Below are 24,654 nucleotides of genomic sequence, written 5' to 3'. Positions count from 1 at the left end.
CAACTGGTTGTCATCACAAGATGTAATGCACACAGTATTCTTTGTGGGATTGAACACTACTGTGAAGTATACTCTGATCAGATAGAAATATTTGAGTCCATATTTGAAACTGTTGTTTTTCTTCTCTTATGAATAAATTTGAAGAAGATCACTCAGGACTTGAGTTGGAGAGGATAGACTGACTAGTGTACAGAAAAGTTCCCCATAAGGGTAGATAGCCAGCTTAAATACTGTTGTACTTTGAATTTGAAAATGATGTATTCCAGGGCCCCAAAGATGAAACATTTTTCATTACTCTGTTACAGGTATGCAAATTATCTTCAATATAAAGCCAATAAGTTACTGTTATTCCAGTGCAAACCATTTCATACATCTGTTCAGGTCAACTTTAGAAAACAAGAAATGGACTTGAAATTTGTGAGTAAAATATACAATTCAAAATTATTTTCCTATTCCATTGTGACAAGTGATAATTAATTGCAATATTTAAATGCACACATTACACGTTCAACAACCTGACAGCATTCCTCTACTAAAAGTACCAAAGTTCAGAAATGCTGAATTATAAGAACTCCGGAACTAATGGCTTCTTCACCTGTAACCGGTGAAAGATAATTTGCAAATCCTTTCCAGGCCATACTGCCAAGGAAAGCATGGTGGCTCAATGGTTAGCAATGCTGTCTTGTAGCGCCAGGGACCCAAGTTTGATTCCAGCCTCAGGTGACAGTCTGTGCAGAGTTTGCACATTTTCCCCTTGTCTGCGTGGGTTTCCTCCGGGTGCTCCAGTTTCCTCCCACAGCCTGAAGACGGGCAGATTAGGTGGATTGGCCATGCTAAATTGCCCCATAGTGTTCAGGGATGCATAGGTTAGGTGCTTTAGTTAGGGGTAAATGTAGGGGAATGGGTCTGGGAGGGATACTCTTCGGAGCGTCCACATGGACTTGTTGGGCCAAATGGCCTGTTTCGAAACTGTTGGGATTCTATGAAACATTTTTTATTTAGCTTATGAATCAAAGTTGGTGCTGCAGACAAAGATTTTGACTATTTATATGTGATGAAATCTAACAGCTTTCTGCTTTGACATAAATGCGGATAATTCAGAAAGAAAGATTTTCTTTATGTGTGTTTTTTCAACTCGATGTCTTTCTGCTCCTTAAGCTTCCATGAAAGTACCAGCTCCTCCAGCATACCTTTCTTCTCAAGAAGTCTTGCAAATGCATCAATTAGACTCAATTTTCAATGAATAAAAAAGAATCAATTCTGCTCTTTTGAGATTCCTTGACAACATTACATTTCCAAATGAAAACCATTTTACAGAAAAGATTTTGTTTTCAAAGAACGAATGAAGAAAAAAAGCATTAGAAAGTGGCTGAGCAGGCATTTCTCGACATTCTTTCAACATAATATGTCTGAAATCATCCATAAAGGTGCAAACGATCATAGAGTTTTAGGTGCAGATTGTTTGCAGCATAAATCAATCAATGCAAAAGCAGGAGACTAGTCCTCCACACAAATCTGACCATGCTACCCATCACATTAATTATCCTGCTAAGGGAAACTTTTTCACGCAGAGGGTGGTATGTGTGTGGAATGACCTGCCAGAGGAAGTGATGGAGGCTAGTACAATTGCAATATTTAAAAGGCATCTGGGTGGGTATATGAATAGGAAGGGTTTGGAGGGATATGGGCCAGATGCTGGCAGGTGGGACTAGATTGGGTTGGCATGGACCCCTTGGACTGAAGGGTCTGTTTCTATGCTGTACATCTCTATGACCCTATGACTCGAAGTGCACCAAGGTCAAGTTTTTAAGATGGCTCAAAACTAAAGTCTTTTTTTGTCTTGAGAATACTATCTTCCTATCTACCATTTCTGGAATAACTTTATACAAGGCCAGAATTCCTGGCACCTACGTCATGTTTAAAAACACATTGTGCATCCAGAAGAGCACTCATATTTTAATTTCCAGCACCACAGTAAATGACTGCGAATGTTCATCAGCTAGTGGTTTCCACCACCACCCTTAGGTTTCTTTGAGACGCTGAAGATATACATCCCCTTCCTGACAGCTCTTGCCAATGCCCCAGGCTTCACACCACTCAAGGTTGTGGTCAGGAGCCCGGTAGCAGAAATGCTTATGAGACTGTTTAAGAGCTACAATCAAGCATTCTGGGAATTTTGGTCAAACTAGTTCAAACTGTGACCTTAGTTAAAACTGTAGCCGAGACCTGTTGTGAGCTGTAATTTACTGTGTTGACCAAATAAGGCAGGTGTCATGGCATCTCTAAAATACTGGCACCATACTACCATAAATGGAGGGCCTTTACAGGTAGAGGTCCTCTACAGGTCTGTGAGGACCTGTACTTTCATATACTTACCCCCATACTGCGGATTCCTCAACCGTTCCAGTATCTTCCATCGGCCTCCAGAAGCACTTGGGCGCCATTAACCACGTGGCCGCTGCAGCAACCGCTGCCGTGAACCATGATGTCACTTCCACCCCCACTGGCCATGCAGCCTCTGCAATCGCCGCCCAGACTACCGCCTCCACCATCGCCAGGAAGACCATCGCTGACAGATTCGCGGCCTCTGCGGGGTCCACAACCACTGGGAACAACACCGTTTCTGCATTCACCGCAGCCACTTCTGCCCCCGGAGTTGCCGTCGCCGCATCTACTTCCGCCCCCAGTGACGTCACTCGCCTGCACAACGACTGTGCCGCATGCGTCTCCGCCCCCGCCCTGATCCCCGCCCCGATCCCCGCCCCGTGCCAATCTCCACCCCCGCACCTAACCCCGCCCCCTCGCTGATCTCCGCCGCCATGACTAACTCCGCCCCCTCTCCTAACCCCACCCCCACACCTAACCTTGCCCCCACTCCCAGATCCAGTCCCACATCAGGTCCTAGCTCCCAGCCCTGGCATATTTTCAGTTTCCCTCCAGACGCGGCAAGACATCGAGCATTTCTTCTGCCACCTTCGCCTCCGCGCCTAACTCTTCAACCAGGACTCCCGCCCACCATCTGATGACCCCTTCTCCCACCTCCAACACACCCCATCCACCTGGACACCCCATGCTGGCCTGTTACCCGCCCTCGATCTCTTCATAGCCAACTGCCGCCGCAACATTGACCGCCTCAACCTGTCCACCCCCCACCCACTCCAACCTCTCACCCTCGCAATGTGCAGCCCTCCACTCCCTCTGCTCCAACCCCAACCTCACTATCAAACCGGCAGACAAGGGAGGCACGGTGGTAGTTTGGCGCACCGATCCTTATATTGCTAAGGCTAAACGCCAGCTCGCGGACACCTCCTCCTACTGCCCCCTTGACCATGACCCCACCTCCCACCACCAAACCATCATCTCCCAGACCATCCGTAACCTCATCACCTCAGGGGATCTCCCATCCACCGCCTCAACCTCATAGTCCCACAACCCCGCACCACCCATTTCTATCTCCTGCCCAAAATCCACAAACCTGACTGCCCCGGCCGACCCATTGTCTCAGCCTGCTCCTGCCCCACCGAACCCATTTCTGCATACCTTGACATGGTCCTGACCCCCTTAGTCCAAGAACTCCCCACCTACGTTCGGGACACCACCCACGCCCTCCACCTCCTCCGTGATTTTCACTTCCCCGGTCCCCAACGCCTTATCTTCACCGTGGACATCCAGTCCCTGTACACCTCCATTCCCCATCACGATGGCCTCAAAGCCCTCCGCTTCTTCCTTTCCTGCCGAACCAACCAGCACCCTTCCACTGACACCCTCCTTCGACTGATTTGACTGGTTCTCACTCTGAACAAGTTCTCTTTCCAATCCTGCCTCTTCCTCCAAACCAAAGGAGTAGCCATGGGCACTCGCATGGGCCCCAGCTATGCCTGCCTCTTCATTGGATATGGGGAACAGTCCATCTTCCACAGCTACACTGGCATCACCCCCCACCTTTTCCTCTGCTACATCGTTGACTGTGTCGGCACTACCTCGTGCTCCCACGAGGAGGTTGAACAGTTCATCCACTTTACTAACACCTTCCACCCCGACCTCAAATTTACCTGGACCATCTCAGACTCCTCCCTCCCCTTCCTAGACCTCTCCATTTCTATCTTGGACGACCGACTCAACACGGACGTTTACTATAAACTGATTGACTCCCACAGCTACCTAGATTACACCTCCTCCCACTCTGCCCCCTGTAAAAACGCCATCCCATATTCCCAATTCCTTCGTCTTCGCCGCATCTGCTCCCAGGAGGACCAATTCCAATACCGAACAACCCAGATGGCCTCCTTCTTCAAAGACAGCAATTTCCCCTCAGACGTGGTTGACGATGCTCTCCACCGCATCTCCTCCACTTCCCGCTCCTCCGCTCTTGAACCCCACCCCTCCAATTGCCACCAGGGCAGAACCCCGCTGGTCCTCACCTACCACCCCACCAACCTCCAGATACATCATATCATCCTTCGTCATTTCCACCACCTCAAACAGACCCCACCACCAAGGATATATTTCCTCCCCACCCCTATCAACCTTCCAGAAAGACCACTCCCTCCGCGACTCCCTCGTCAGATCCACACCCCCCACCAACCCAACCTCCACTCCCAGCACCTTCCCTGCAACTGCAAGAAATGCAAAACTTGCGCCCACACCTCCCCCCTCACTTCCCTCCAAGGCCCCAAGGGATCCTTCCATATCCATCAGAAATTCATCTGCAACTCCATACACATCATTTACTGCATCCGCTGCACCCGATGTGGCCTCCTATACATTGGGGAGACAGGTCACCTACTCGTGGAACGTTTCAGAGAACACCTCTGGGACACCCGCACCAACCAACCCAACTGCCCCGTGGCTCAACACTTTAACTCCCCCTCCCACTCCACCAAGGACATGCAGGTCCTTGGCCTCCTCCATTGCCAGACCATGGCAACACGATGCCTGGAGGAAGAGCGCCTCACCTTCCACCTAGGAACCCTCCAACCACAAGGGATGAATGCAGATTTCTCCAGCTTTCTCATTTCCCCTCCCCCCACCTTTTCTCAGTCCCAACCCTCAGACTCAGCTCCGCCTTCTTGACCTGCAATCTTCTTCACGACCTCTCCGCCCCCACCCCCTCTCCGGCCTATCACCCTCATCTTAACCTCCTTCCACCTATTGTATTCCCAACGTCCCTCCCCCAAGTCCCTCCTCCCTACCTTTTATCTTAGCCTGCTTGGCACACCCTCCTCATTCCTGAAGAAGGGCTTATGCCCGAAATGTTGATTCTCCTGCTCCTTGGATGCTGCCTGATCTGCTGCGCTTTTCCAGCCACACATTTTTAAGTTGTGTTGTTCTTAATTGAACTCCATACCAACTACACAGGCACAAATGATTTGTCTTAAACATTGTTTCATTTTCTTACTCTTCCTAAGGGTAATTTGTAGCTCAGTTGATGCTTTGTATTTATTCACTCTGGAATACCGGCATTTCTAGTAAGATCGACAGTTCTAGGATTGGGCAACAAATAAGTAGACTGATAGACCATGTCAGCAGGTAGCTGAGGATCCACTACAGTGTTATAGGCCCGGAGTCACATATACGTCAGACTAGGCATAAACAGCAGAATTTCTTTGCTGAAGAGCATGTGTGAACCAGATGAGATTTTACAACAGTCACCAGTGGTGACATGGTTTGCCATAAGACAAGTTTTTAATTCCAGAATTTTGTTTTATTAAATTCAAATTTCACCATCTACCATGGTAGGATTATAATGTATTGTTCAAGAGTATTTTAGTCTTGGGTTCTAGATTATAGTGTCTGACATTACGACAATGCTGCCACTGCTCCTATGCCTTCTTTCCCTTTCTTTGAGTAATTCTTGCACATGCCCAATCAAAAACAATGGCCAACCAGACACAAAAGAGCTGGATTGTTAATCCAGTGACCCAGGTAGTGCTCTGGGAACCCATGTTCAAATCTTGTCATGGTAGATGGTGGAACTTGTTGTAACACAGGATGACAGAAATTAAACAAATTGTCTCACCTATGTTTTTGGGCAGCATAATGGTTCAGTGGTTAGCACTGCTGTCTCACAGTGCCAGGGACCAGGGTTCGATTCCAGCCTCAGGTCACTGCCTGTGTGGAGTTTGCACATTCTCCCCGTGTCTGCGAGAGTTTCCTTCAGGTACTCTACTCTCACAGTCCAAAGATGTACAGATTAAATGAATTGGCCATGCTAAGTTGCACATAGTGTTCAGGGATGTGTAGGTTAGGTGGATTAACCTGGGGTAAAGGTAAAATAGTAGGATGAGGAATGGGTCTGGGTGGGTTGCTCTTTGGAGGGTCCGTGTGGACTTGTTGGGCCAAATGGCTTGTTTCCACACTGTAGGGATTCTATGAAAGAGTGTCACTGTAACCGATCAGGGAAAGGAAATAGATCAGTGATCTGCTTAGGCAAGGATTGTGGTGATAGGCTGTAGTGATACATATTCTTTTGGATAACTTGTGGCATCATAATTTATAAGAGAGCTTATGTCACATACCCTTTTGTAAACAAAAGGTTATGTTTTACATTTTCTGTTGTACTTATTTTCTCATGAAGTGGAGGTACTGATGTTGGACTGGGAGTGGACAAAGTTAAAAACCACACAACTCCAAGTTATAGTCCAACTGGTTTATTTGGAAGTACTAGCTTTTGGAGTGCTGCTCCTTCATCAGGTGGCTGTAGAGCAGGATCACAGATGAAAGACTTAACTGCAGTCTAGGTTTGTTCGATATATCATATCAATTGCATACATGACATTGTGATGTTTTGCTATAAATTCCATGTCTTAAGATCCTGCTCCACTAGCTACCTGATGAAGGAGCAGCACTCCAAAAGCTAGTACTTCCAAATAAACCTGTTGGATATAACCTGGTGTTATGTGATTTTTAAGTTTCTTTTCTAATGATTAGCTTCATTTTTTTGGTTTTGAGTTGTTTTAGTTTTCTACCTAAAATGCATTTATTAAAAACGTTTTTGTACAAAGTGTAAATGATTCTCCCATGATGAGAGCTTTACACAATAGCTCCGTCCAATCTCTGGTACAAGTCTACTTTCCTGTCTGAGCTGGATTGTACAGTGATACCCATGCTCAGTCTCCTTGTTGGTCTTGTTTAGAGACAAAAAAAAAAGCTGCAGACACTGGAATCCAAAGTAGGCAAATGGAGGCTGAAAGAACACTGCAAGCCAGGCAGAATCAGGAGGTGGAGAAGTCAATGTTTCAGGTGTTAACCCTTCTTTAATCCTGAAGAAACGTTGACATCTCCACCTCCTAATGCTGCCTGATTTGCTGTGTTCTTCCAGCCTCTTGTTTGTCTTCCTTGTTGTCTTACCATGACAGTTCTTCACCCATTCTGCTATGTGACCGTATAATCATATTCCACAGCCACTGGAAATATTCAACAATGCAGGGGATGGAAAGCAGGATAACATATAATAAATATATTTACAAAAACTTTACGTTTCTTCCATCGCAGCAAAGTACACTTTCTTTTCCTAATTCACTAATTCATCATTTCCATCCAAATAACCGATTCCTTACATAATGGGAGATAATTCCAATTTCTGATTGATATTTAAGAAATGACATTTTAGCAAAGATTATGGGGGCATCTGGCACCTGTAATACTATTCTGATTGCAAGCACAGTATGGCATTCAAGTTGGCACCATAAATGTAATGCAATAACATGATTGGATTGCTTTTTCTTTCTCCTCCTGCTAGATGACACCTTTTCTTGGACTCAAAAGGATACCAACAATGAGTGAATGAGCAATCAATAATTTAATGTTTGTCTGTGTATATTGTGGTCAGAGTGAAGGCTACCATAGCCTTCATGTCTGACACAGTAGGTGGAAGCAATTTGTTAACTGCCACTCAGCACTGCTTGACATAAGTACAGGAGAAGTTAAGCCATGCAAATGTGCAGCCAATACGAATGGCATCTTTGAATGTTAAAACTTGCATATTCAAGTTTAATTCTCAGTACCATAAGAAGAAATCATGACATCAAGTTGCAATATGTTTATTTGTCATTGAGTAATAATAAAATGTAAATTTAAAGCTTTTAAATTTAAAGTCAAATGCATGTAAGAGGAATTTAAATCTTCCCGCTGATCGTCTTGTCTTTGTTAGCTCTGTATTCAATTTTTATGGAAGAGCTGTTGTGGATTTATTATTTGTGTGATCTATTATATGCTCCTTTAAAATAGTTCTTCCGGCTAACCTTTGACCTGAAATATATGCTAGGCATGAAGCAAAGGCTTAAACTTCATGCCTTGACAGCTTCTATCCTTCAACTGCCTTGATTTTGAATAACATAGCTGTTCTGACTTTCAAAGGGAAGTATAGAGAGGAGTCTGTATTCGATATTATTTATTGCTGTTCAGATGTGAATCTAAATTTCATCATCCAAGTATGAGCCATTTGAAGGTTTTGATGGAGGATTTGAATGTTTCATAACATTTTCATCATTTGTGAGTTTTCAGAATTTATATTGAAATTCTCTTTATGGTCACTAATTAAAACTTTACAGAATGGCTTACAGGCAATATTGAGACGTCTCACATTGCAAAGTCCAGGATATACCTAGTGGATTTGTCAGCCAGTAAACTGCACTTTGAAAGGAATTGTAACTGAAGAGATTTTTTTTTAAAAAAGCCATCATTTTTTTCAGGGGGGAGAGCTGAAACCTTAAATCTTTGATTATCTAATGAAAATTATTCTGGATGATTTTTGAACAAAAAAAAAACCTGAAATCCAATGTGACAGTTTTAACATCAAGTTCACTCATGAGCTAAATATCAAAGAAAAGATCACCAAAACCAAACTGGTAATGTCAGCTGATTTTTCCTAACAGTCTTCTGATCAGTTATTGCTATTTGAACAAATTAACAACAGTCAAAGTCTGGCTCATCTCATCCCAGTTCAGTGTTTTGTTTGTAAAGGGCTTTTCATTCTGTTATGTTTTACATAAGATAATTGAATATTCCACATTGCACTCCAAAATCTCCCCAAATATTGGTAAAGTGCTAAATTGAAGGAAAACAAAACTTGGTAGCACCTCTGTTATCAAAAAGTAAAAAATAACAGACAGAATAAATGAGAAGTTTTGATCTCTGGAGATACTTAGCTACAGCAAAAATGCAGCTGCAAAGTCAGGTCAACAAGTAAAACTCAAGAGACTTTTTCTCATTGTGTGGAATCATGGAACCCCCGTTCAACAATATGTATTTTACCCTCACATCATGGAAAACTTGAGTTCGTAAGTCTGCAATGTGCAGGAAAGAGTAACTCGGAACTGTTTTCCCTGTATCAGCCAATTAGTAGTCCAGGGAACAGGCTTGCCATCCAATTAAGGATTGTGGGCAGACATTTGAACCTGAAAGGCCATGAGAAGGTCCACCAGCATTAGAGTAGTAAAGGTTTGTAGTTCAGATAAGAGAGAGAGAAAGAGAAAAATCCAAGGCTGAAAATGTGGGCAGTTAGGCAGGAAGAGCTCTAAAATATGGAGAGCTACCTGGTTTACCAGTGAGTTGGTCTACTCACAGCAGCTAATCTAAGTGCCTGGGGGTGCAGGGGCTGGCGACAGGAAATTTGTAGTCAGGCCCTGATAAGAGACTCTAATAGACTGATAAAGGGTGCTTAACTTCGTATTTGCTGCTTGTTGGAGATGTAACCCTTCAGAGCTTTCCTCCCTTATCCATGCTCAGACTTGTTGCTTGCTAAGTAAACAGCCTGGGGTTGGATAGCCAATCGACCAGCACACCAGTGTATTCCTAGGCTTGGTGCTAGAAATTCTGCATGACACGGTCAGGTGTGTAATATATCTTGTAACTCCTTTGTGCACCAGCTAAGTGTTCTGTTCCTGTAGGCTAGAAGGAGTACAACTACTTCCTCTAGGAATAATAAGCCATCCTTTTGTGTTTTAATACTCCAAAGAATCCCCTCAGATTTTGCTACTGACCATCACTAGTTGTCTGAAATCTAGTTACATCTCTGGACCTACATCAATAAGTAAGACCTCTCCCCACGACATCATAATTGGGAATGCACCTCCTCCAAATGTGACCTCTTAAATAAACTGGCCTGATCACCCTGACTCTGATTGTGAAGTACACTTTGTGCCCAAGATGCATGTCAATCAGCTGACCTTGTGGACAAGAAAAGAGAGAAAAGAAGAAATAAAATCTGTAGACATGTGAAGAACTGGCCTTTCTCATCTTCTCCAACCTCTAGATTAAAAACCAGGACCAGGTTTCTGATTTATTAGAATCAAAAAGACAAGGTTCATCTTTTTCCTTTCTTTCCATCCTGGTAGTTACAGGTTGCACGCTGGCCATGTTGGGAAAAATGCCAGTGTCCATTCAGGGCAGCTCCAGGCTGACAGTGCTTGTCAGGGTACACATCGGGCTTTTGAAAATGGTGGGCGTGCAAGGAATGCCAGTGAATTCTGGGATATTTTCCGAGAGGCGATTTATTTTGAAACAGTGTGTAATAAAACAGGACCAGAATTGATTGCCCAGAATGTCATGGGAAGGGATGAGGTAAGTAGTTTTTAATGAGGCTGGTTTGGTAAAATATGGCAAGAAAATCAATAGACCTTGCAGTGGAAAACCCTCCAAAAAAATGACACAACTCCGACTTTGTTATGAAAAGGTTCAATCTTGCTTGCCATGCAACAACATCTCAGGGCACGATCCATAGGCAATAACCTCGTGCCCTTCTCAATCACGAATATTGACATAGAATATTCTCCATTCCCCCAGGTTACACCTAGCACCCGAGTGAGTTGCAGGACACTTATTTGCCCTGATTTGCAGGACACTTCTAAAGTACAGATCTGCATTACAAGGTGCATCAACACTAGCATTGAAAGGCTGATGGATGGGCACAGGGATAGACTCTTGTCCCACAGATTTCAACAAGTCTGTTTCTTAGAGCTGCTGGCTCATCCTTTTCATGCTCCCTCTCTACCATGCTCACAGTATCCCTGTCTTGCCTTACCTTAATATGCCTATTGGTGCAGTCACACACCAGGCAGCTTATTTTGCTGGTCTGAAGTCCTCAGTTAAGGGGCATATATCTTCCTGCATAGTATCATACTGTGTCAATTTCATATTTACATAACGTGCTAGTAGCTTAGACTAGACTACTAGACTACTTACAGCGTGGAAACAGGCCCTTCGACCCAACAAGTCCACACCGACCCTCCGCAGAGCAACCCACCCAGACCCATTCCCCTACATTTACTCCTTCAACTAACACTACGGGCAATTTTGCATGGCCAATTCACCTAACCTGCACATCATTTGGACTGTGGGAGAAAACCGGAGCACCCGGAGGAAACCTACGCAGACACGGGGAGAATGTGCAAACTCCACACAGACAGTTGCCTGAGGCAGGAATTGAACGTGGGTCTCTGGCGTTGTGAGGCAGCAGTGCTAACCACTGTGCCACCATGCCAGCTTACTTGCAAACAAACTGCACGTCCAGCAAGCGAGCAACCATATCCCAAAATCTTAGGCCATTCATCCTCCCGGTCAGTAAACTTAATACAGTCAAGGGCAGCTTCCAATAATCAATCCAGGGATTAGCTATGGTCAGGTTTCTGGTCAGCACATCCTTGATTGGAGGTTCATGCCTCTGTAGTCGGGCAAAGTGGGTCACGTTCCGTCCTATGGCTCCATAACAGCCAATCCAAGGTGAGGGTTGATGCAGTCAGGGGTATGTGTAATATGTATGTCAGTACTTTGTGTACTTCTTAGCCATGAGCTATCTGATTACTATACTAAAGAAGTAGACTAGAGTCAGTTTTTCAGGGCCACCTAAAGAAACTACGGGAAAAGAGGATAGGCTGGGGTGAGGGGAGGGAGATACAGTGGGACCACAGCCAAAGGAAGTAAACTTGGAAAACTATTGATAGGGACTATGGGCTGCAGGTTTGTGTGAAGCGGAAGTGGGGGGTTAAAGTTATGGAGAGAGACAACAGCATTTGAAAGAATGTGAAACAGTAAAGCATGAATTGGAGTTGGGTAATGTGAGGTTGGTGTTCATCCACAGTCAGGATCGTTCTGGCTTAAGGATGGCAGGAGAATGTACGACCACACCTGGCATAGTTACCTCACATGCCAGGCTTGGGAGGAGAGAAATGGGCATATTGATGGGTTGTGTGGGGACCATGTTGCCCAACAGAGTACTCAAACTTTTTACCCAGGTAGTCCTTCCTGGTGTACCAGACAAAAGATGGGGAGCTGACTCAGAATTTAGTTAAACAAACCCTTCTTTATTTACTCTTTAGTTATCAAAGCTCATAATAAAATAGACATTTGTTGAAACATTAACTTCTTATTTCATCTAACTTAACTTCAACTTTAACTCACTTCACTTTATTTTATAATACTTAATTCATGTTTAACCCTAACTTTGATTTGAAACAATATTCCCTGATTCAAGTGAAGTCGCCAATTTTGCTCTCTGTGTAGATCTTGCCTCATGGTACTTTATTTTCTCTGAAGTTAACTTTTGGGCAGGTAGTTCTCAAACATTATCATGAAAGCTTTTACCGAAAAAAGCTTTTGGTTCTGCTAAGTTTTCTGAAAAGGTGCATGGTTTCCAGAAAGTTCTCTGGCACTCTGTCAATGAATTGATCAAATCCTGATCACATTGTACGATCCTAGACCGTGAAGTTTTACTTGTAGAAAACTCTCAAATCTTTACACATTTAAACATCACAAAGCTACGTTCCATATTCCATTTATGGTAGTATGGTGCCAGTATTTTAGAGATGCCATGACACCTGCCTTATTTTGTCAACACAGTAAACTACAGCTCACAACAGGTCTTGGCTTCAGTTTTAACCAAGGTCACAGTTTGAACTAGCTTGACCAAAATTCCCAGAATGCTTGATTGTAGCTCTTAAACAGTCTCATAAGCATTTCTGCTACCGGGCTCCTGACCACAACCTTGAGTGGTGTGAAGCCTGGGGCATTGGCAAGGGCTGTCAGGAAGGAGATGTACATCTTCAGCGTCTCAAAGAAACTTAAGGGTGGAGGCTGGAAACCACTAGCTGAAGAACATTGGCAGTCATTTTCTGTGGTGCTGGAAATTAAAATATGAGTGCTCTTCTGGATGCACAATGTGTTTTTAAACATGACGTAGGTGCCAGGAATTCTGGCCTTGTATAAAGTTATTCCAGGAATGGTACATAGGACGATAGGGCTAGTATTCTCAAGGCAAAAAAAGACTTTAGTTTTGAGCCATCTTAAAAACTTGACCTTGGTGCACTTCGAGTCATAGGGTCATAGAGATGTACAGCATAGAAACAGACCCTTCAGTCCAAGGGGTCCATGCCGACCCAATCTAGTCCCACCTGCCAGCATCTGGCCCATATCCCTCCAAACTCTTCCTATTCATATACCCACCCAGATGCCTTTTAAATGTTGCAAACGTACTAGCCTCCATCACTTCCTCTGGCAGGTCATTCCACACACATACCACCCTCTGCGTGAAAAAGTTTCCCTTAGCAGGATAATGTGATGGGTAGCATGGCCAGATTTGTGTGGAGGACTAGTCTCCTGCTTTTGCATTGATTGATTTATGCTGCAAACAATCTGCACCTAAAACTCTATGATCGTTTGCACCTTTATGGATGATTTCAGACATATTATGTTGAAAGAATGTCGAGAAATGCCTGCTCAGCCACTTTCTAATGCTTTTTTTCTTCATTCGTTCTTTGAAAACAAAATCTTTTCTTTAAAATGGTTTTCATTTGGAAATGTAATGTTGTCAAGGAATCTCAAAAGAACAGAATTGATTCTTTTTTATTCATTGAAAATTGAGTCTAATTGATGCATTTGCAAGACTTCTTGAGAAGAAAGGTATGCTGGAGGAGCTGGTACTTTCATGGAAGCTTAAGGAGCAGAAAGACATTGAGTTGAAAAAACACACATAAAGAAAATCTTTCTTTCTGAATTATCCGCATTTATGTCAAAGCAGAAAGCTGTTAGATTTCATCACATATAAAAAGTCAAAATCTTTGTCTGCAGCACCAACTTTGATTCATAAGCTAAATAAAAAATGTTTCATAGAATCCCAACAGTTTAGAAACAGGCCATTTGGCCCAACAAGGTAAAAACAATGACTGCAGATGCTGGAAACCAGATTCTGGATTAGTGGTGCTGGAAGAGCACTGCAGTTCAGGCAGCATTCGAGGAGCAGTAAAATTGACGTTTCGGGCAAAAGCCCTTCATCAGGAATAAAGTCAGAGAGCCTGAAGTGTGGAGAGATAAGCTAGAGGAGTGTGGGGGTGGGGAGAAAGTAGCATAGAGTACAATGGGTGAGTGGGGGAGGGGAAGAAGGTCAGGGAGGAGGGTAGAGTGGATAGGTGGAAAAGAAGATAGGCAGGTAGGACAAGTCATGGGGACAGTGCTGAGCTGGAAGTTTAGAACTGGGGTGAGGTGGGGGAAGGGGAAATGAGGAAACTGTTGAAGTCCACATTGATGCCCTGGTGTTGAAGTGTTCCAAGGTGGAGGATGAGGCGTTCTTCCTCCAGGCGTCTGGTGGTGAGGGAGCGGCAGTGAAGGAGGTCCAGGACCTCCATGTCCTCGGCAGAGAGGGAGGGGGAGTTGAAATGTTGGGCCACAGGGCAGTGTGGTTGATTGGTGCGGTGTCCCAGAGATGTTCCCTAAAGCGCTCTGCTAGGAGGCATCCAGTCTCCCCAATGTAGAGGAGACTGCTTGGGGAGCAACAGATACAATAAATGATATTAGTGGATGTGCAGGTAAAACTTTGATGGATGTGGAAGGCCCCTTTAGGGCCTTGGATGGAGGTGAGGGAGGAGGTGTGGGCGCAGGTTTTGCAGTTCCTGCGGTGGCAGGGGAAGGTGCCAGGATGGGAGGGTAGGTTGTAGGGGGGGGTGTGGACCTGACCAGGTAGTCACAGAGGGAATGGTCTTTGAGGAAGGCGGAAAGAGGTGGGGAGGGAAATATATCCCTGGTGGTGGGGTCTTTTTGGAGGTGGCGGAAATGTCGGCAAATGATTTGGTTCATGCGAAGGTTGGTAGGGTGGAAGGTGAGCACCAGGGGCGTTCCTTGTTACGGTTGGAGGGATGGGGTCTGAGGGTGGAGGTGCGGGATGTGGACGAGATGTGTTGGAGGGCATCTTTAACCAAGTGGGAAGGGAACTTGCGGTCTCTAAAGAAGGAGGCCATCTGGTGTATTCTGTGTTGGAACTGGTCCTCCTGGGAGCAGATACGGCAGAGGCGGAGGAATTGGGAATACGGGATGGCAGTTTTGCAAGATGTAGGGTGGGAAGAGGTGTAATCCAGGTAGCTGTGGGAGTCGGTGGGTTTGTAAAAACTGTCAATGTCAAGTCGGTTGTCATTAATGGAGATGGTGAGGTCCAGGAAGGGGAGGGAGGTGTCAGAGATGGTCCAGGTAAATTTAAGGTCAGGGTGGAATGTGTTGGTGAAGTTGATGAATTGCTCAACCTCCTCGCGGAAGCACGAGATGGTGCCAATGCAGTCATCAATGTAGTGGAGGAAGAGGTGGGGAGTGGTGCCGGTGTAATTATGGAAGATCAATTGTTCTACATAGCCAACAAAGAGACAGGCATAGCTGGGGCCCATACGTGTGCCCATGGCTACCCCTTTGGTCTGGACAAAGTGGGAGGATTCGAAGGAGAAATTGTTAAGGGTGAGAGCCAGTTCAGCCAAACGAATGAGAGTGTCAGTGGAAGGGTACTGTTGGGGACGTCAGGAGAGGAAAATATGGAGGGCTTGGAGGCCCTGGTCATGGCGGATGGAGGTGTAGAGGGATTGGATATCCATGGTGAAGATGAGGTGTTGGGGGCCGGGGAAACGGAAGTCTTGGAGGAGGTGGAGGGTGGTGTCTCTAACATATGTGGGGAGGTCCTGGACTCGGGGGGATAGGACAGTGTCGAGGTAGTTAGCGATGAGTTCAGTGGGGCAGGAGCATGCTGAGACAATGGGTCGGCCAGGGTGGTCAGGCTTGAGGATCTTGGGAAGGAGGTAGTACCGGGCAGTGCAGGGTTCCCGGACTATGAGGTTGGAAGCTGTGGGTGGGAGATCTCCTGAGGTGATGAGGTTCTGTATGGTCTGGGAGATGATGGTTTGATGTTGGGGGTGGGGTCATGGTCGAGGGTGCGGTAGGAAGAGGTGTCCTCAAGTTGGCGTTTGGCTTCAGCAGTGTAGAAGTCAGTGCGCCAGACTATCACTGCGCCCCCTTTATCTGCTGGCTTGATGGTGAGGTTGGGATTGGAGCAGAGGGATTGGAGGGCTGCGCGTTGTGAGGGTGAGAGGTTGGAGTGGGGGTGGGGGTAGACAGGTTGAGGCGGTTAATATCCCAGCGGCAGTTGGAAATGAAGAGGTCGAGGGCAGGTAATAGGCCAGCATGGGGTGTTCAGGTGGATGCAGTGTGTCGGAGGTGGGCGAAGGGGTCCTCGGAAGGTGGGCGGTAATCCTGATTGTGGAAGTAAGCTCAGAGGTGGAGGCGGCTAATCCATTTGGCCCAACAAGTCCATATGGATCCTCGGAAGAGTATCCCATCCAGACCCATTCCCCTACATTTACCCCTGACTAATGCACCTAACCTATGCATCCCTGAACACTATGGGGCAATTTAGCATGGCCAATCCACCTAATCTGCCCGTCTTTTGACTGTGGGAGGAAACTGGAGCACCCGGAGGAAACCCACGCAAACACGGGGAAAATGTGCAAAATCTGCACAGACTGTCACCTGAGGCTGGAATCAAACTTGGGTCCCTGGCGCTACAAAACAGCAGTGCTAACCATTGAGCTACCATGCTTTCCTTGGCAATATGGCCTGGAAAGGATTTGCAAATTATCTTTCACCGGTTACAGGTGAAGAAGCCATTAGTTCCAGAGTTCTTATAATTCACATTCCCATCCAGTTTGTAACGAAAGAAATAGAACAGGGCAAGGTTTTATACCATGCAACTGCATTATGTCTTTGAACTTACTCAGGTATTTTGCAATCCAACTATTATGTCTCAATTTGTCACTCCTGCTGCACTTTCTGCCTGATTTTTACTGCTTTGTTGAATGGCTCATTCGCAGTCTGAATGCTATAATGTTCAGTTTACCATGTCCTCCTGGTGCACTTATGCATTGCAGATTCCAGTTAAGTTACTTGAATGTTTCTGAATATATGGGTTAAAGTGGCCCTGTATTTTCTAATAAGCTGAGCATTGAGATCTCATCCTGTCAGTGCAGGGCTGTGTTTGAAAGTTCAGGTTTTTCTACATTATTGTTACCTTTTAAATTATTGCATACATTTTAGGGAAGAATCTTGTAGGGGACTGAGTAAGGAGGCCAAGGCAAAGTAGGTAGCAAATACCGTGAGGTCCATCTCGATATTGGAAGCTTCACGTTCCATCTTTAATACTTCTCACAGGTGATGTGGCAAATTGCTTGCTCAGCAGCAACATGATGCTAATTAGGAGGGATTTTGCTTGTTAAATAGCTCACTTATGACTTGCCGCATTAATATTCAGCCGTTTATCATCCAAACTCACCAAACTGAACAGGGAAACAAGTATGTGTACCTAACGAATTTAGCTTGCCTCTATGCTCAGTATGACGAAACACCATCTCAGAGAGCATGATCCATGATGCATACACTCCTCATGCACAGGCATTGGCCTCCAATGTCTACCAACCCATTGCCACCATCATGATTTATATGCAATACCCTAGTAGCAGCCCGGCTACAGTAAGTTTGCATTGCAGGGCACAGTGCAACTGGCATAGGAAGGCTGCACCATGGGCACTTTTCAAATAGTGACTGGCACCCAGTTCCCATTAGTTCAGGTTGCATTTCAGAGCTGCGAGATTTCTCTTTTTAGCACTTGCTCACTCAGGAGATATCTGCATACACATAACATCAATGTCTTGTCTCACCTTGCCTATTAGTGTGCTTCAGGCAGAGCCAAAGGTCCCTAGTTCTGTTGTTTGAGGGGAATCCTTGTGTATGTCATGTTTGTCAGGAGAGATCTATCCAAATGGGCAAGGGCAGACATCTTGGTGAAGAGCATACCGAGATATCAATCTAAGAACTTCTGCATGTGCCAGCTGCCTGTGCATAAAAACTCATTCATGCAGCCAAATGGTTATGTCAGAAACTGGATAGGGGCCAGCGCCCACTCTAGTCAAGGTGGGTGGGGGTGAGGGCAGTGTGGGGAATTGTTGTGGTGCACTATCAGACAGGAACTGGTCTGTCAGTCGTTGGCCCTTTCCAAATGGTTTTCACATAGTCAGTCATTCACTTGAGATGCTTATAATAATGGGAACTGTCCAGAGAGTGTTTAGCAGTCAAGACTTGGGAGGAAACCAGAGGCGTGTGATGAGGTGGTGTAAAGGACAGGAACTGGGGAAAACTCAAGGTATGATGAAATGAGACAGAACAGCATCAGTGGACATGGAAGGCTATGATAGAGGCATTGATGGCCACTGTGGTCTCCATAGGAAGGGCATTGAGAATTAGGGTGGGCTTCATTAAGGTGTCATGTCAGGGTTCAGGAAACAGGGAGGATAGTTGTCGGCAAACATCCAATGTGACTAACAAAGTCTGAATCTTGCCCAGCTCTTGCTGTATATGAGCACAGGCAGATTCATTGTCTGAATTGGATTGAATACTATGTGATCAACCACAAAGGTCTCCACTTCCAATATTATTATGGGAGGAAGATTATTGGTGAAGCAGATGAAAATGCTTGGGACATGGACAATACCTTGAGGGAAAGCGCTCTTGTGCTGTGGTGGAAGTGTCCCTACCTCAGAACCCCAGGAGGCCTTAAGCCACCTACTCCAGAGGTATGTCATAACATCTCTAGACAGGTCAATGAAAAAGAAAATCTTGAGGAAATCCCGCAGTGATACCCAAGGGCTGAGACGATTGCCCTGCAACAGCAACCAACATCTTCCTTTGTTTTCGGTTTGGAGATTGGAGATCAGTAGACGGAGATTGTGGTATAATTTGGTGTCAATGATATAGGTAGGAAGAGGGATGAGGTTCTGAAAGCAGAATTTAGGAAATTAGGATGTGGATTAAAGAACATTAATCTCCAGGTTGATTCTGGTGCCACATGTGAGTGAGCATAGAAATAGGAGATGAACTGAAAGGGTCATTTGACCCAAAATATAAACTCTGATTTCTCTCCATTGATGCTGCAGACCTGCAGAGCTTTTCCAGCAATTTCTGTTTTTATTTATTTTAGAAATGGAACATATGTCCAGATAAAGGTGTGGCTAGAGGGATAGTGCAGGAGGGAAGGCTTCAGATTTCTGGGACACTGGGACCATTTTTGGGGGTCCTGGGGCCTATACCAGGTGGACCGATTGCATGTGAACTGGAACTAGACCAGCATCTTTTTAGGCAGGTTTTCTCATGCTGTTGGGTTAGAGTTTAAACTAACTTGGAAGGGAGATGGGATCGAGAGAGAATATTCAGCAGGGCAAGATGAATGGCCAAAATTATAAGTGACCGCAAGTGAGTCAGGAAAGACATAGACATTGGAGGCCAGTTAAGGAACAAGGAATTTTGGCAAAGTTTGATGATATTTATTTTAATGCTAGGTGTGCAATGAAAAAGTTGAGGACACAAATTAAAACATGGAATTATGATAACACTGATGTCACTGAGACATAGTTGAAAGAGGAACAGGACTGGCAGCTCAATATTCCAGGGTATAGGGTTTTCAGGTGAGATAGGGAAGGAGGTAAAAGAGGAGAAATGTCACTGTTTTGATCAGGGAATTTATTGTCGCAGTAAGGAGAGATAATATCTGAGAATGTTCCTCAAATGGAACCATTTGTGTCAAAATATCTAAAAGGAGCAATTACATTGCTGGGTGTGTACATAGGCCTCCTAATAGTCCAAGAGAAATAAAAGAGCAGATATGTAGGCAAATTTTAACGAAGTGTAAAAATAATAGGGTAGTAATAGTAGGAAATTTCAACTTGTGCAACATTCACTGGGGTAGTCATGATTTGGAGATGCCGGTGTTGGACTGGGGTGTACAAAGTTAAAAATCACACAACACCAGGTTATAGTCCAATAGGTTTAATTGGAAGCACACTAGCTTTCAGAGTGACGCTCCTTCATCAGGTGATAGTAGAGGGCTCAATCGTAACACAGAATTTATAGCAAAAATTTACAGTATGATGTAACTGAAATTATACATTGAAAAATTGATTGTCGGTTAAGCCTTTCATCTGTTAGAATACAGTGACCTGCAACACATTATCAATGAGGATGAGCACCTCACCAAGACCTTCCCCACACCTCCAGTACTTGCCTTTAAACAACCGCCAAACCTCAAGCTGCCCGGCTCTCAAGACAACTCCATACAACCCTGTCACGGTAGATGCTGCAAGACGTGTCAGAGTGTGGACATAGATGCCACCATTACCTCCCACCTTGACCATGGCAGGTACTCATGTGAAAATAGGTTGCTGGAAAAGCACAGCCTGATTTCCTGAAGAAGAGCTAATGCCAGAAATGTCGATTCTCCTGCTCCTTAGATGCTGCCTGACCTGCTGTGCTTTTCCAGCAACACATTTTCAGCTCTGATCTCCAGCATCTGCAGTCCTCACTTTCTCCGAGGTACTCATGTGACTCAGCCAACGTTGTCTATCTTATACGTTGCAGGCAAGGATGCCCGGGGGGCATGGTACATTGGGAAACCGAGCAAAGGGTACGACAACAGATGAATGGGCACCGCACAACAATCAACAGACAGGAGGGTTCCCTCCCAGTTGGGGAACACTTCAGTAATCCAGGACATTCAGCCTCGGACCTTCGGGTGACCATCCTCCAAGGTGGACTTCGGGACAGGCAGCAGAGAAAAGTGGCCGAGCAGAGGCTGATAGCTAAGTTCGGTACCCATAGGGAGGGCCTCAACAGGGACCTTGGGTTCATGTCACATTACAGGTGACCACCATTGCACTATATATACACACAGATACTCCTACACACACACACACACTCTCACATACACATGGACACACATGCACACAGACACACACACAGACACCCACACACTCCCTTACAGACACACACACTTCCACACTCACCTATGCACCCCCTCACAGACTTAAGACACTCTGCACTCACTACATACACACATACACTTTCTCACACTCACAACCCCCAACCCAGACAGACACACACAGAGACAGACAAAGACCCACATGCACACATCTATTTTGTGTGGTGAATTTGTACTTGCAGAGTTACATTGTACTTTGCTCAAAAACTGCATGCATTCATGTAGAACTCTGAGCTCAAAAACTGCATGATTTTATGTAAAACTCAGCTATCTCACTTTTTAGATTTGAATCAATCTAAGCATCACGGCATAGACAGAGAACACAGGGGGCTAACACCTTCAACATATTGTCTAGCTATCACCATTGTTAACAGCTAACCCGAGAATGCAACTTTAAAAAAAAGGTTTTGTGATTTACACATGAAAGAAGTGAAACTATCACTGTATTCTAACAGATGAAAGGCTTAACAGACAATCAATTTTTCAATGTATAATTTCAGTTACATCACACTGCAAATTTTTGCTATTAATTCTGTGTTAAGATTGAGCCCTCCACTGTCCCCTGATAAAGGAGCGTTGCTCTGAAAGCTAGTGTGCTTCCAACTAAACCTGTTGGACTATAATCTGGTGTTGTGTGATTTTTAACTTCACTGGGGTAGTCATTGTGGAAAGAGTTTAGAGGGAGTGGAATACTTAAAATGCATCCACGAGAACCTGTTAAGCTAAAATATTGAAGGGTACAAGAGAGAATGCAGTCCCTGACATAATTTTAGATAACAATGTTGGGCAAGTAGTTGAGGTATCAGTGAGGGAGCATTTTGTAGACAGTGATCATAGCTCTGTTAAATTCAATATTGTTATGGAAACTAACCAAGACGGGCCTGAAATCAAAGTTGGGGGTAGAGTGATTTTTTAAATAAGATGAGATATGATATGACTAGATTGGACTGGCAGCCAATACTTGCAGGTGAATCTGTCTCAGAATAGTAGGATGCACTCAAGGAGGAAATATGGAAAGTATAGTTCCAACATGTTTCAATAAAGGAAAAGTGGGGCCATCGAATTGTGTGAACACTGGATATCAAAGCATGGGCAGCATTGAATATGAGAATAAAGGAGCCCAAGTTTTAGTTACAAAGAAAGATTGGACAGATGGAGAATGTTTTCCTTAGAGTCGAGGAAATTGAGAGGAGACCTGTGTGAAATATATAAAATTATGAGGGGCAAAGGTAGGGTAGATAAGAGGAAAAAATTCCCCTTGATGGAGGGATCGATGACTGGGCTCATCAATTTAATGGAAGGGCAAATGGCTTGGAGGAAATATGAGGAAAATTTCTTTCATCTGGAGGGTGGTGGAATCTGGAACTGACTGCCTGCAAGGATGGTCGCGACAGAAACGCTTATAACACTGAAGAGTATTCATGTGTACACTTGCAATGCCAAGGCTGATAAGGCCATGGGCCAGGTGCTGGAAAATGGGAGAGAGTAGTTAAATGATGTAGATAGTATTGATAGAGAGGTATTTTTCTGTGCTATAGATCTCTATGAGTCAATGACTAACACCGAGGAGGTATTTTGATTGTGACCATGATTACCTTCAGTAATGCTGAACAAATGAATACAACTGTATTTCCCCAGAAGTTCCACATGTTCTGTTACTGAAAATATACAACACCCTGCTGGCTATATTGCTGACATACATGCCACTGCAAAAGCTTCCAAACCAAGTTTTTAGCACATACCTTTAATTATTCCATTTAAATTCTTGGAGCGTGTGCTACAACTTTCTATATTACTGAGCTGTCAAAACAAATGATCAATAACATTGGTTCAGACCTTCTGCAAAGCAGCATTCATGTTTTGATTGTTACTCAGTTCCTTTTGCATTCTCTGAATATTATCTCTGTTACTGGCAGAGTTCTCTAAGCTGAACTGCTTCAGAATTGCGGAGCATATAGCTCGATCAAGGGTTTTATTGTTGTGCTGGATCATCAGGAGTAAGGAAAGCCCTTTTTATTTTATGATATTATCTGCCGTAAAGTTTAGAAGTCCAGTACGAAAGTTCAGTGAATGGGTGAATTGGTGAATTAACGAATGACAAGGGTTGTGGGGTAGGTAGGTGGTTGAGGTGTGTATGCATTTGGGTAAGGTTGGAGAATTGAATGTGCAAATTAGTAGGCGGGAGATGGTGGGTGAGGTGGCAAGTGGGGTAGAATGGTTAGTAGAGTGGTTGATTTGTAGTGTGATATGATGGCAAATGGAAGGTTAAAGTGTGGGTAGTGGGGTAGTGGACATAGCAAGTGGTGAGGTCACAGGTGGGTGTGGTGATGGGTGACAGGGAAATAAGTATTTGAATGTGTAAATGAGCTAGGGATAGTCAGGTTGGTTCAGGGAAGGATCAAAGGAAGTCAGGAACTCAGTGAGAGCAATGGGGATTGGGTTACTTTGTTATATTATCACCCAGACGTTAGACAGCGATTTTTCTATTCAACATTTACAGTGTAATTATCCAGATTTTTTAATTCATTTGTGGCGTGCGGGTACTTCTGGCAAGGCCAGCATTTATTTCCCACCTTTAGTTGACTATGGTGATGGTGATGGTGATTTGCTTTCTTCAGTGGGTGCAATTCTTATAGAGACAGCCAAAGAACTATTAGGAAAGGAGTTCCAGGATTTTATCCAGTGAAGAGAAAAAAGAGAAACATATTTCCAAGTCAGGAGGGACTTGGATGAAGGGCTCTTGCCCAAAACGTCGATTCTCCTGCTCCTCGGATGCTGCTTGACCTGCTGTGCTTTTCCAGCACCACACTCACGACTCATATTTCCAAGTCAGCATAGTAAGGCTAGGAGGGCAACTGGAAGGCAGTGGTGTTCCCATACATCTGCTGCCCTTGTCATTTTAGATGGGAGTGGGGTTAGAAGATTCCAACAAAGGATCCTGGGTGATTTGTTGCAGTGTTCCTTGTCAATGGTACATGCTGCTACCAATGTGCATTGGTGGTGAAGGGAATGAATTTTGAAGGGGTTTTAAAGGGTATCTATCAGCCTAGTTTCTTTGAACCCGATGATTTTTAGATTTAGTTTTATTGTTATGTGTATTCAAGTATGGGATACAAGAGTACAGTGAAAAATGTACAATGTCATGGCACACCATGATACCATACGTACAAAGTACCTCGGTACAAAATCTTGATTACAGAAAAAGAGAAATAAAGAAATAAATTTTTAAAAGTTCAGCACTACAGTCTTCTTAGTATAAAAGTAGAAAACAAAGAAATATATTTAAAATGTCAAACATTACAATCCTTTCTTGATCCACGGAGCTACAGATGTTCCAAGCTGGGCTTCCTCAAGAGGGTTTGCTCTCTTGTGGATGATGTTGAACTTCTTGAGCGTTGATGAGTTACATTCTTCCAAATAAGTGGGAAGTATTCCATCACACTCCTGACTTGCCCTTTGTAGCAGGTAGATAGGCACTGGGGAGACAAGAGATGACTTTGACACTGCACAATTCCTGGTCTCTGACCTGCACTTGCAGCCATAGTATT

The 24,654-nt window shown here is 44.5% G+C and overlaps 1 pseudogene; it reads left to right on the top strand.

Moving 5' to 3' along the window:
• The window catches only part of LOC148151833 (uncharacterized), a 52,872-nt pseudogene that overhangs the window by 16,619 nt on the left and 11,599 nt on the right, over nt 1-24,654 (top strand).

The sequence above is a fragment of the Chiloscyllium plagiosum genome, unplaced genomic scaffold (genome assembly GCF_037043375.1).
Source record: "Chiloscyllium plagiosum isolate Xiang-an unplaced genomic scaffold, Cpla_swu_hap1 HiC_scaffold_2, whole genome shotgun sequence".
Lineage (NCBI taxonomy): Eukaryota > Metazoa > Chordata > Chondrichthyes > Orectolobiformes > Hemiscylliidae > Chiloscyllium > Chiloscyllium plagiosum.
Note: the sequence above shows the minus strand (reverse complement) of the source record. Positions and strands in the feature narration are given on the sequence as shown.